Here is a 10,974-nt window from a genome sequence, read left to right as displayed (position 1 = left end):
TCAGCATGCGTAGGCTGCAAAGGAAAAAGTAAAGGATTATTCCATGCTGAAAAGAGAAGAAAGGAAACATAACGTGTTGGCCGTAGAGCCTTCTTCAGGTGTGAGAAAGACAGGGCAGTAAGCAAAGATAATTTCCTTTATCTTTGCTTACTGCAGTTTAAAGACGTTAGGAAGTTTTACGGCTAACAGCTCCACATCAACTTCCTTTTATAACTAACCTCATCAGATCCCTCAACTCCCAACTCTTCCAATTTCTCACTTCAGAGAAGGATAAAAAACTCAATCATCCTCTACAGAGAAAAACCATCAACACCCCTACCACCTCCACCAATCCTAACCTTGTTTTTACTATACCTTCTGACCTTTCCCTTTCACCCCTTTGCATCCTCGGCTAACTTATTTTAAAATTACAATAGACTGTATAGTATTTATGTTTAAAATTAAGGTAAATATGTCAAAATATCAAAATCCAACTGCACAGTGCTATCGTAACAATGCTTGTCAAGTTCTCAAACAAACCTGCATTGTATTTTTAAAATATTTCAGCAGAGGATTCAACTGGAGTATAAATGAAGATTCAACGATAATTTTTTTTGAGTGAATATGGTTTTCTGGGGAGTTGCAATGTTGGGCATTATTGGACATTTCCCGGTGACCCTGACACGTGTTAAACACTCGCATTTCCTGCAAATATTAAAATGGTTATGGTTTCGCCGAGAAATCCAATTGATTTCAGACAACATTTACATTGCAGAAGAATCCCATCGCTGGGTGGACTCGAACCACCAACCTTACAGTTAACAGCCGAACGCGCTAACCGATTGCGCCACAGAGACTGACTGGCGGATTCTTCTATCGAATCACAAGTTTTCGGTTAAAAAATAATAATCTTACCGTTTATTTTGCCAGCCGGTAATATTTCTTCTGCACTGATAACCAAGAATTGAATTTCATTTTTCGCAAGCTGTGTGAATTTCATCAAAAACGGAAAAAAAGTTTTCCAGAAAGAAAATGAACACCTGCATTTAACGAAATTAAGCCCTTTGTGATTGCCCGAAATGATACGTTCTGTACTACAAGATAGGAAGAAAGACACGGCTGGGATTTGAATCTCGGTTCTTTTGGTTAATAGAGAAGCGCTTTATCCAACTAGGCTACGGTGACAGGACAACCATCACCTTTTACAGCCACTTGGACACACCGCTCTGAGACATCTGCGTTCAGTAAGCGCTGAACCTGCGCTCAGAGCAAATTGCCTCTTTTACATAGCAGCCCCGACACTGAGAAACGAAGAGAACTGGCTTTTATCTGGCATTTTCATGTCCAATGCGTTTGACATCTCCCAAGGGCGACAGAGTTCTTTTGCGACACTATTTCTTCTTCTTTTTTATTTCTGTACGCTTTGATAAAAAACGAGAAATCGTGCAAGGGAAAAATGTCTTTTTTTTTTCATAGAGAAAACGTGCACCAGGAAATGTTGTGTTGAGAAGAAATGATTTAACATGATACGTGACCTAATTTATCAGAGCAATTGCTCACCCAGCAAGGTCTGGAGAGGTTGGGGAGTCTGGTGGATGTGATAATTATACGGTGTTGTGGAAGAAAACAGTCTTTCTTTGAATTCTCAGTCAATCGGAATTTCAGTGCGAAACATAAACCCCTTGTCTGATTTAAAGAGATTATATTTTAAAACTCATAAAAAATCAGAAAACACATGTTTCTCACTTTGAAATTTTAGACGGAGCGGTGCATTACTAGTAGAGGCGCTGAGCACACTATGGGGAAATTCAAGTCATGTGAAATGCCAGCGGTTTAATAAACAACGCGTCTGATTTCGGATCATAAGATTATAGGTTCGACTTCTACTTGGCTCGTGTAAATTTTATTATAGCGCCTCAGTAATAGATGTATATTATGTAATCAACCGCACCTGAAAGCAAACGTTGGGTCTGTTTCCTTTGTTTTCCAGCATGAAATAGCAAATCGTTACAAAAAGCACCTGCTAATGTCCAACAGCGGTTTTTTTTTTTCAAATTACATTTTCAGGCTTCAGACACTTTTTAATAAAACAAAAGTGTCCGGAAACTCATTAACTTTCAGGTTTGCTTGAACCTGTATTAAAAAAAAAAGTTATCTGAAACTTCTGTGATTCCATTATCTGATGTAGCTGTCTCTAAAGTTGGACGTGATGTTAAGCAGATGTGAACTGTGCCTTTTCTCTTAAAAAAAAAACAAAGTTCTTTTTTTCCTCCTCACTCCAATGCTGGGGACTGTAAGCCTGTGTGAGCTCCACACTGCGTGTCCTGTACTGCTCTATTTTGTTTAGATTATCTATGTGGTGTACAGATAGAACTCAACTGCATTGTGTGAATTCCGTGTTCAGGACCAGCAGAACCTGAAAAAGTAACAGCTGACCTCGACGTGATTTGAACACGCAGCCTTCTGATCTGGAGTCAGACGCGCTACCGTTGCGCCACGAAGTCACGGCTGTCCATACCTTTGAATTCCCCAAAGGAAATCAGCTTCACAAAAAAAAAAAATCTCCTATGAAGAGCGCAGCTCTTCCAAAGAGAGTCTCTTCTTCCCAGACCACATTTTATTCTTCCTGCGCAGCTCTTGTGCAGGTGTTGTTCTCAATTACAGATCCAGGAACACTGATTGTTTTTTCTATTTTTTTAAATTAAGTACCCCAAGGTGCAACGGTAGCACGTCTGACTCTAAATCCCCAAGTTCATTTTCAAAGTATATCGGAGTCAACTGATACTGATCAGGTTCTGCTGCTACTGAACCCGCAGTCTTCACCTTAAAGTTCAATTCCCCAAGCTTTTTGACCTTATATGTCCATCCCGTCTCGTCAAAACTCGTATTTTCACAGGGTACCCTTCATAAATCGCAGTATAGAATGAAAAAACTCCAGTAGATCTCGGCCGCTGTTGGTGATTTTCCTTTAAAAATAAATGAATCTCTGGAAATTTTACGGAGTATCACTTTCACTGAGACCGAGAAGTGTTAAGCTGTACATGCGTCTTTGTGGTTTGGTTGTTAACCAAAAGGGTGGTGGTTTGAGCCCTTCCAGGGACGATATGAGCCTTTTAATGTACACACCCTCCTCACTTCATTTCTCCACGTCCGGTCTTGTACCGCTAACAAATACAGAGCCCGTAGGAGGCAGTAAGCTCGCATATATAGCTCTCTGTGTATATAATGAAGAAGCAGAGGTTAGTTTCTCATCTGTGCGTTACAGAGCCTTACGCAACTCGTAGTGTACCACGGGGCATCAATCATTCCAGGCGGAAATGGACTCCTTTTTGTTTCTCGAGGGATCATATTAAACATTTCATTAGTATCGAGAGGAGGATCACCATGAAACACAAAAACAAACAGTTTCATTCTGTCTTTTTTAGAAAGTAGCGTTTGTGCTGCATTAATTATATTTTCGTGGAAATATAGAAGTTGTAAATGTTAAAATTTATATTTGAATCGAAATGTGGTTTTGAGTTAAATTTTAGCGGGATCATGTGATTAGTTTGTTTGTCATTACTATATATATTGCCATGTTACTAGAATTTGTAACTGAAGTTTACTAGTTGTGTTTTTATGATGATTAGCCATTTGTTGATTACAATATTGTATATAATGTATAATTTGAACTACATATTTTTCAGGTGTGAATAATTGTATATTTTAAGAATACATTTCTAAAACAAATCATTGGCTTTATTTACTAGTTTCTACACCTATAAAATATTTATTTGATGTATAATAGGCCTTTAACTATATATGTATATTAGTCCTCTAAATTTATCCGTATAATATAACTCCAGCCATTTATGTATAATAAACATATAATCATAGATGTCTAATTGACGTATAATGATATATGTATATTTGAATTTCATTCTAGACCAGTTACAGAGCACATTTATATGTCTAAAGTATGCGTTTAATAGCCATATATTCTACATCTTTTGTCCACTGGGATGTGCCGATTTTAATTTAACAAAGCTAGATACACATTTTCTAATGCAGCCTTCATTACAAGACAGTTTGTTTCTCGAAAGCGTGTTATGTAAAAAAGAGAAAAACGAAAATATTTAGATGACAATCTTTCAAAGCTGAAGATTTTACTTTTGAAAAATTGACATTTTATGTATGCAGATGCATTCGCTGGTTCTAGAACTTTGCTGTGCTTCCTGAATCATTTTCAGCGTTATAAAGTGGGTGTAGAGGGAGCGATCTCTTTGTAGAGCAGTTGACAGGCTGGAGATGTTCAGACTACTCTCGTTATTTCTCAAATGCTTACATCATTTTTCTTTCACGCTATGACGCGAGTGTGTACATGGGCTTGGTTTTCGTTTCACTGATTCTCATTGAAGATTTGGGAATTAACGACGAAAGATTCAGTTTGGCAGAAGGTTTGGTTCACAAGGATCTTGAAGACACGCCATGTAAGGCAGCGTGTGATGATTTGTACTATAAAAGACCAAGTGCTCAAAGTGACGTCTGCGTTTACCATTTAGACTTTTCCATCTCGGGCACACTTTTAGAAAGCAAAGATAGAGTAGTTGTGTTGAATCACACTAAGACATCTGTTAGCAGAGTGGTGCAGCGGAACCGTGCTGGGCCCTTAATCCAGAAATCGACTGATTGAAACCATCCTCAGCTATGTACATTTTATGCACGATTGATAAGCACACCATCAGTTTAATGAAGTACATTAAAACTGATTTTTCTCTCGTGTGTGTGCAAGCTTCACACTTACAGTACTCTTTAATCTTTACCAATAGCAGATGCCCAAATGTATCTTTGGTTGTTCTGAGATCCTTGATAGTTTCCTCAAATCCTTCAAATGAACATCCATATCAAAGCAATTATGTTTAATTTTATTACAATTAAGGTACATATACAAAATATCAACACACAATTGTATAATGCTCATTTAATAATGATTGTCAAGGATTGTCAAGTTCTCCAACAAATCTGTGTTCTAATTTTAAAATATTTTTGCTAAGGATACAACGGGTGTATAAATGAATTCTCCTGACAGCCAGTTGAAGATAAAATTCCACATGTGAAAATGGTTTTCTTGGACATTGACAGGTACTTAATTGTTTACTTGTAGTTCCACACGAGTAAAATCCATATTTCCTGCAAATTTCAGGAGGGCTTGCGAAGAAATCCCATCAAGTTTTAGCAGAGGTTATGGTTACAGCGGAACAGTCTGAAGCTCGTCCCTTAGTGGGTTTGAACCACCAGCCCTTCATTTAATAGCTGCAGAGAGACACACTCCCGTTGCTTTTTGCCAGTCACACGTTTGTAATTAAAGAATTATAAAATACTGACATTTTCCTGCCAGCCGGCAGTATATCTTCTGCACTGACCATGAATAACCAATAACTTTATTTCATCTTTCGCAGTCTGTAATCCACAGAAAAGGAAGTGAATACTTGTATTAAGCTAAATTAAGATGACGGAGATGCACTGCCGTTGTTTTTCTCCACTTTTCGTTAAAAGGAGAAAAATCACTGATATTTTCTTGCGGTATTTCTTCTGTCCTGATTAGCAAGACTTATATTTTATCTTTCAGAAGTTGTATGAATTTCTTGAAGTTCAGAAACAACTTGTTCCACAAAGGAAATGAACACTTGGTTCAAAGTAAATCAAGACATATGTATCTCTCACCGCGTGTGCTCTTATCTGTCCATCTCTCTACTTTTCTCTCACTCTGACAGTCTGTGCAGAGTTTCTGAAGGGGATGTAACACCACTTGGCAAAGAGAAAAATTATCAGAGGCAGAATAATAAATCATTATTCTCTTCTCAGTCTGATTCACAGCTCAGAGACAATCGGACAGAAGCTCCATACTTCTTTTTATCCGTCAATCCAGAACCAGAGGACGTTCAGACAATCCTGGAACAGCCTGGACTCAGGTCACATCTCCCCATTTTCTCCTTCCTCACAGCCACTTAGAGACAGAGAAGAGCTCCTGGTTCTCCTCTCTGTGAACTGGGCTCAAGACTCACTGATCTGTCAGCTGTGGACTCTGTTCCAGGTCAGAAGCAAGAAGCTTCTATTAACCCTTTCCAGGACCTCCAGCCCTTCAGTATTACTTTCTTTACTGTATGTCAATCTCCAAACATGTTTTATAAATGTTTTCTAACACACGTGAGTGTGGAATTATCTTTTAATGTAATAAACACAAGTAGTGACACTCTGGTCAGTACACTGTATATTGATTATTAGTAGCCGATGGGCCAATGACCGTGTCTACAGTAGTGACCAGTTGACCAGTCTGTAGCTCTCAGCAGTGGGACTCAGATCACACAGAAGAAGACCTGTCTGTGTGTGATTCCACACCAGCCCAGGGAATCACCAGCTCTCATATGTCTCTCACAGGTGTCTCACAGTCTTATAAATTTACAATTAGATGAATTATTGTAACAGTTATACATTTAATTTAAATAATCAGACTACCTATGGAACTGAGAGCAGGCTGGAAATAAAACCAGGATACACATTTTAACCTCCAGGATCAGGTTCCTGATCCTCCTGGCTTCTATACTCTGATGATTCGTTTAAAACATTTAAATGCACTTATTACAGGGACTTGTACTCGTTCTCTACTGCTCCACACAGGTACGCCTTGTAACACATTCATCTGCGAAGTAAACTATTTTTTTTCCTGTTTAATGAATTTCATTCCTTGGTTTGTCACTCTCCTTTTACAATTGTTATGATTTGCTTCTCTTCACAGCCCTGTGTATTCTTTTTTGGGGGGGATGTTATATCTGTAAGAAAAGCCCCCCAGGCTCCGGACAGGAGTCTCCTCCAGCGGAGACGCGCTCTGCTCTGTTAGAAAGAGCGCTGTAATGTCACAGACACCAGCCTGAGCACCTGGATCAGAGAGCAAGACCGCGGGAGGGTGCGCACGGAGGAGAGTTATTGATCATTTATCTATCGAAAACCAATTAATTCAATTGAAAAACCGTAGAATAAACGATTAACTTCACCGATTGGTGAGTACTGGTTCTTTTTCTGTTTTTGATCCTGTTTTAAATATCTAGAAAACAGTCAATAAAGACTGTATCGATCAATTACCACAGTGCGTTTAGTGTAAAAAATGTTCAAACCGAAATTAAACAATGATTATTCTTATTATTATTTAGGTAACTGTATCCTAGAGCTAAAAAAATATATTCCAAGTTGATAAATGTATGTACAGTGCCTTGCGAAAGTATTCGGCCCCCTTGAACTTTTCAACCTTTTGCCACATTTCAGGCTTCAAACATAAAGATATAAATTTTTTATTTTATGTGAAGAATCACCAACAAGTGGGACACAATTGTGAAGTGGAACGAAATCTATTGGATTTTTGAAACTTTTTTAACTAATAAAAAAATGAAAAGTGGGGCGTGCAAAATTATTCGGCCCCTTTACTTTCAGTGCAGCAAACTCACTCCAGAAGTTCAGCGAGGATCTCTGAATGATCCAATGTTGTCCTAAATGACTGATGGTGATAAATAGAATCCACCTGTGTGTAATCAAGTCTCTGTATAAATGCACCTGCTCTGTGATAGTCTCAAGGTTCTGTTGAAAGCGCAGAGAGCATCATGAAGACCAAGGAACACACCAGGCAGGTCCGTAATACTGTTGTGGAGAAGTTTAAAGCCGGATTTGGATACAAAAAGATTTCCCAAGCTTCAAACATCCCAAGGAGCACTGTGCAAGCGATCATCTTGAAATGGAAGGAGTATCAGACCACTGCAAATCTACCAAGACCTGGCCGTCCCTCTAAACTTTCAGCTCAGACAAGGAGAAGACTGATCAGAGATGCAGCCAAGAGGCCCATGATCACTCTGGATGAACTGCAGAGAACTACAGCTGAGGTGGGAGAGTCTGTCCATAGGACAACAATCAGTCTTACACTGCACAAATCTGGCCTTTATGGAAGAGTGGCAAGAAGAAAGCCATTTCTCAAAGATATCCATAAAAAGTCTCGTCTAAAGTTTGCCACAAGCCACCTGGGAGACACCCCAAACATGTGGAAGAAGGTGCTCTGGTCAGATGAAACCAAAATCGAACTTTTTGGCCACAATGCAAAACGATATGTTTGGCGTAAAAGCAACACAGCTCATCACCCTCAACACACCATCCCCACTGTCAAACATGGTGGTGGCAGCATCATGGTTTGGGCCTGCTTTTCTTCAGCAGGGACAGGGAAGATGGTTAAAATTGAGGGGAAGATGGATGCAGCCAAATACAGGACCATTCTGGATGAAAACCTGTTGGAGTCTGCAAAAGACCTGAAACTGGGACGGAGATTTATCTTCCAACAAGACAATGATCCCAAACATACAGCAAAATCTACAAAGGAATGGTTCACAAATAAACGTATCCAGGTGTTTGAATGGCCAAGTCAAAGTCCAGACCTGAATCCAATCGAGAATCTGTGGAAAGAGCTGAAAACTGCTGTTCACAAACGCTCTCCATCCAACCTCACTGAGCTCGAGCTGTTTTGCAAGGAAGAATGGGCAAGAATTTCAGTCTCTCGATGTGCAAAACTATAGAGACATACCCCAAGCGACTTGCAGCTGTAATCGCAGCAAAAGGTGGCTCTACAAAGTATTAACGCAAGGGGGCCGAATAATTTTGCACGCCCCACTTTTCATTTTTTTATTAGTTAAAAAAGTTTCAAAAATCCAATAGATTTCGTTCCACTTCACAATTGTGTCCCACTTGTTGGTGATTCTTCACATAAAATAAAAAAATTATATCTTTATGTTTGAAGCCTGAAATGTGGCAAAAGGTTGAAAAGTTCAAGGGGGCCGAATACTTTCGCAAGGCACTGTATCTGTGACTGTAGTCCAACAATAACAGTGCTGAAATAGCCGGAATGTGTGGGAAGAAGATGGAGATGGAACAGGAGGCTTATTCAGTCGATAGAAAGGTTGTGTAGGACTGAACACACTATGGTTATGGTATTGGGTTTAAGAGCATTACGATCCTACAGTCTCCTGATCCGTAATCAGATGCGTTATCCAATGCACCACTGGCCCTTGTACCGCATTCCTCAAGTGCACCACTGTGAGCTTGTGCCGCTACAATAATAAATCGCCCCAGTCCAAATTTTCTCAATTAGGTGCACGTTTTCTACGTGTATTTAGTTAATAAGTCTTTCATTTTGTCTGTTTTAAAAATTGCATCTCTTTAAAACAGACAAACGAGTTTATGTCGCACTGAAATTCACACGAGGGAATTCAAATGAAAGAAATCGCAGAAAAGATTTCGCGCTTAAAAAGAAATCCAGAGTGGAGACGCTGGTGATAAAAAACAGAGCTTCATATGATGCATGAGATGCTTTACCTCTGAACTAAACTCGGCTCTTTAATCGTGTTAGGAAGAGTGTATAGTCAACAGTGTACATTTTAAAAATCAAAGCAAGACAATGAGACACGAAGTGAATTCGGAACACGAGCCTCTCCTTCATTGTTTAATAAGCTTTTGATAAACATCTAAGTGAAAGACAAATTCACTATTTTCACTTTGTGATTAAAAAACACTTTTATCACATGTTAAGCACTCCTGATGGTGTCGAATAGTTCTCTTTTCTACCCTCATCATTTGAGGATCCCCAGCTAAAATATCTTTTTAAACTACAACAAAATTGCAATATTTTGAATACTATTTAAGTTTACATAGTCACATTCCCGGTGATATTGATATTGCTCAACTATTAACTTCTTGTAGTTTGACTTTAGCCAAAAGTTTGAAATCTCTGCAACTATCAGGATGCTTAAGGACAAAGAAACCCCATCACATTTAGGGGAGACGGTGTTGAGGTCGGATTAATTTGAAATGCGTCTCTGGGGACTTTTGATTTACCAACGTTATGTTTAACTGAAGGATACGCTGACTGACTGTGCCATAGAAACTAACGCACATCACCTTTCTTCTACATTCACAGGTTTTTGGCTAAAGACAAAAAATCTTTTTAGTTTCTTTGCCAGCTGGCAGTAATTCCTCTGCACTGACAAAACAGATGAGAATTTTATCTTTCGCAATTTGTATTAATTTTTTAAAAAACAAGTTGTTCCAAAAATTAAATGAACACTTCCATTAAATTTAATGTAGAAGCATGTTGCTGTCCATAATGATAAACTGTGTGGCAAGACAGGCACTCAACCCCAGGATCTCCTGTTTAATAAACAGGCACCTTAACCAACTACACCACAGCATTCTCTTAGCCTAGTGTTAATCCCGCATCAGCAGGGTCAGCTTGTCGGCACGCCCATCTCCATTTGGTGGTTTGAGCTGATGTTGCCATGACGTTGCCATTAAATGCGACCGAGAATACTCCAACCGGCGCGCCGCTACGCCTGCCGTCGGAGAACTAAGCCATGGCACTGGCATCAAATATCCCTTTTACAGCCACTTGGACACATCTCAATTGCTCTGAGACACCTGTATTCAGTGTGCGCTGAGCCTGCTCGCTGAGCAAGTGACGAGAAATGGCTTATGTCCAAGGAGCTCAATATGCTTTTTATGTTCAACGGGGTGTCCACTACAGCTAACACTGAAGCGCAGCACAGGCTCTGTGGTTTGACATCTCCCAAGGTAAATGTTGAAATTGTAGGTGGAAGAGGAAAATTACCCTTGAGTATGGGGAAAGGAGCCAACTCATGTCCGGAGGGGGCTGAAGTGTGTATGGAGGTGGCCTAGTGGTTAAGGCAATCTCTTCTTAATACATGATACTCTGCACAAGTAGGTTTGAACCCCATTCTCCTCGAGGAAGGGCTTTGACACATTTTGACCTTTTTAAACTTGGTGTGCTTTCGTTTTGTTTCTTCGCTCCTGTACTACAGCAGTAATATTTCTATAGGTGTATGATCATGGTAGGCTGACAGCAGGAACACGTGGCCCACAAGCAGTGACAATATCAGATGTGTCTGCAGTGTGTTGGTTTGTAAGCAACGA

General features: G+C 39.5%; 1 non-coding gene across 1 annotated transcript; it reads right to left on the bottom strand.

The window, feature by feature from the left end:
- Nucleotides 1-2,411: 2,411 nt before the first annotated feature.
- On the bottom strand, nt 2,412-2,483 carry trnaw-cca (transfer RNA tryptophan (anticodon CCA)). Its single transcript has one exon. It is a non-coding gene; the product is annotated as a tRNA-Trp (tRNA).
- Between the last annotated feature and the right edge of the window lie 8,491 nt (nt 2,484-10,974).

This window comes from Lepisosteus platostomus, chromosome 5, assembly GCF_059453375.1.
Source record: "Lepisosteus platostomus isolate fLepPlt1 chromosome 5, fLepPlt1.hap1, whole genome shotgun sequence".
In the NCBI taxonomy this organism is placed as follows: Eukaryota; Metazoa; Chordata; class Actinopteri; order Semionotiformes; family Lepisosteidae; genus Lepisosteus; species Lepisosteus platostomus.
The sequence above is the reverse complement of the archived record's forward strand: the minus strand, read 5'-3'. Positions and strand labels throughout refer to the sequence as shown.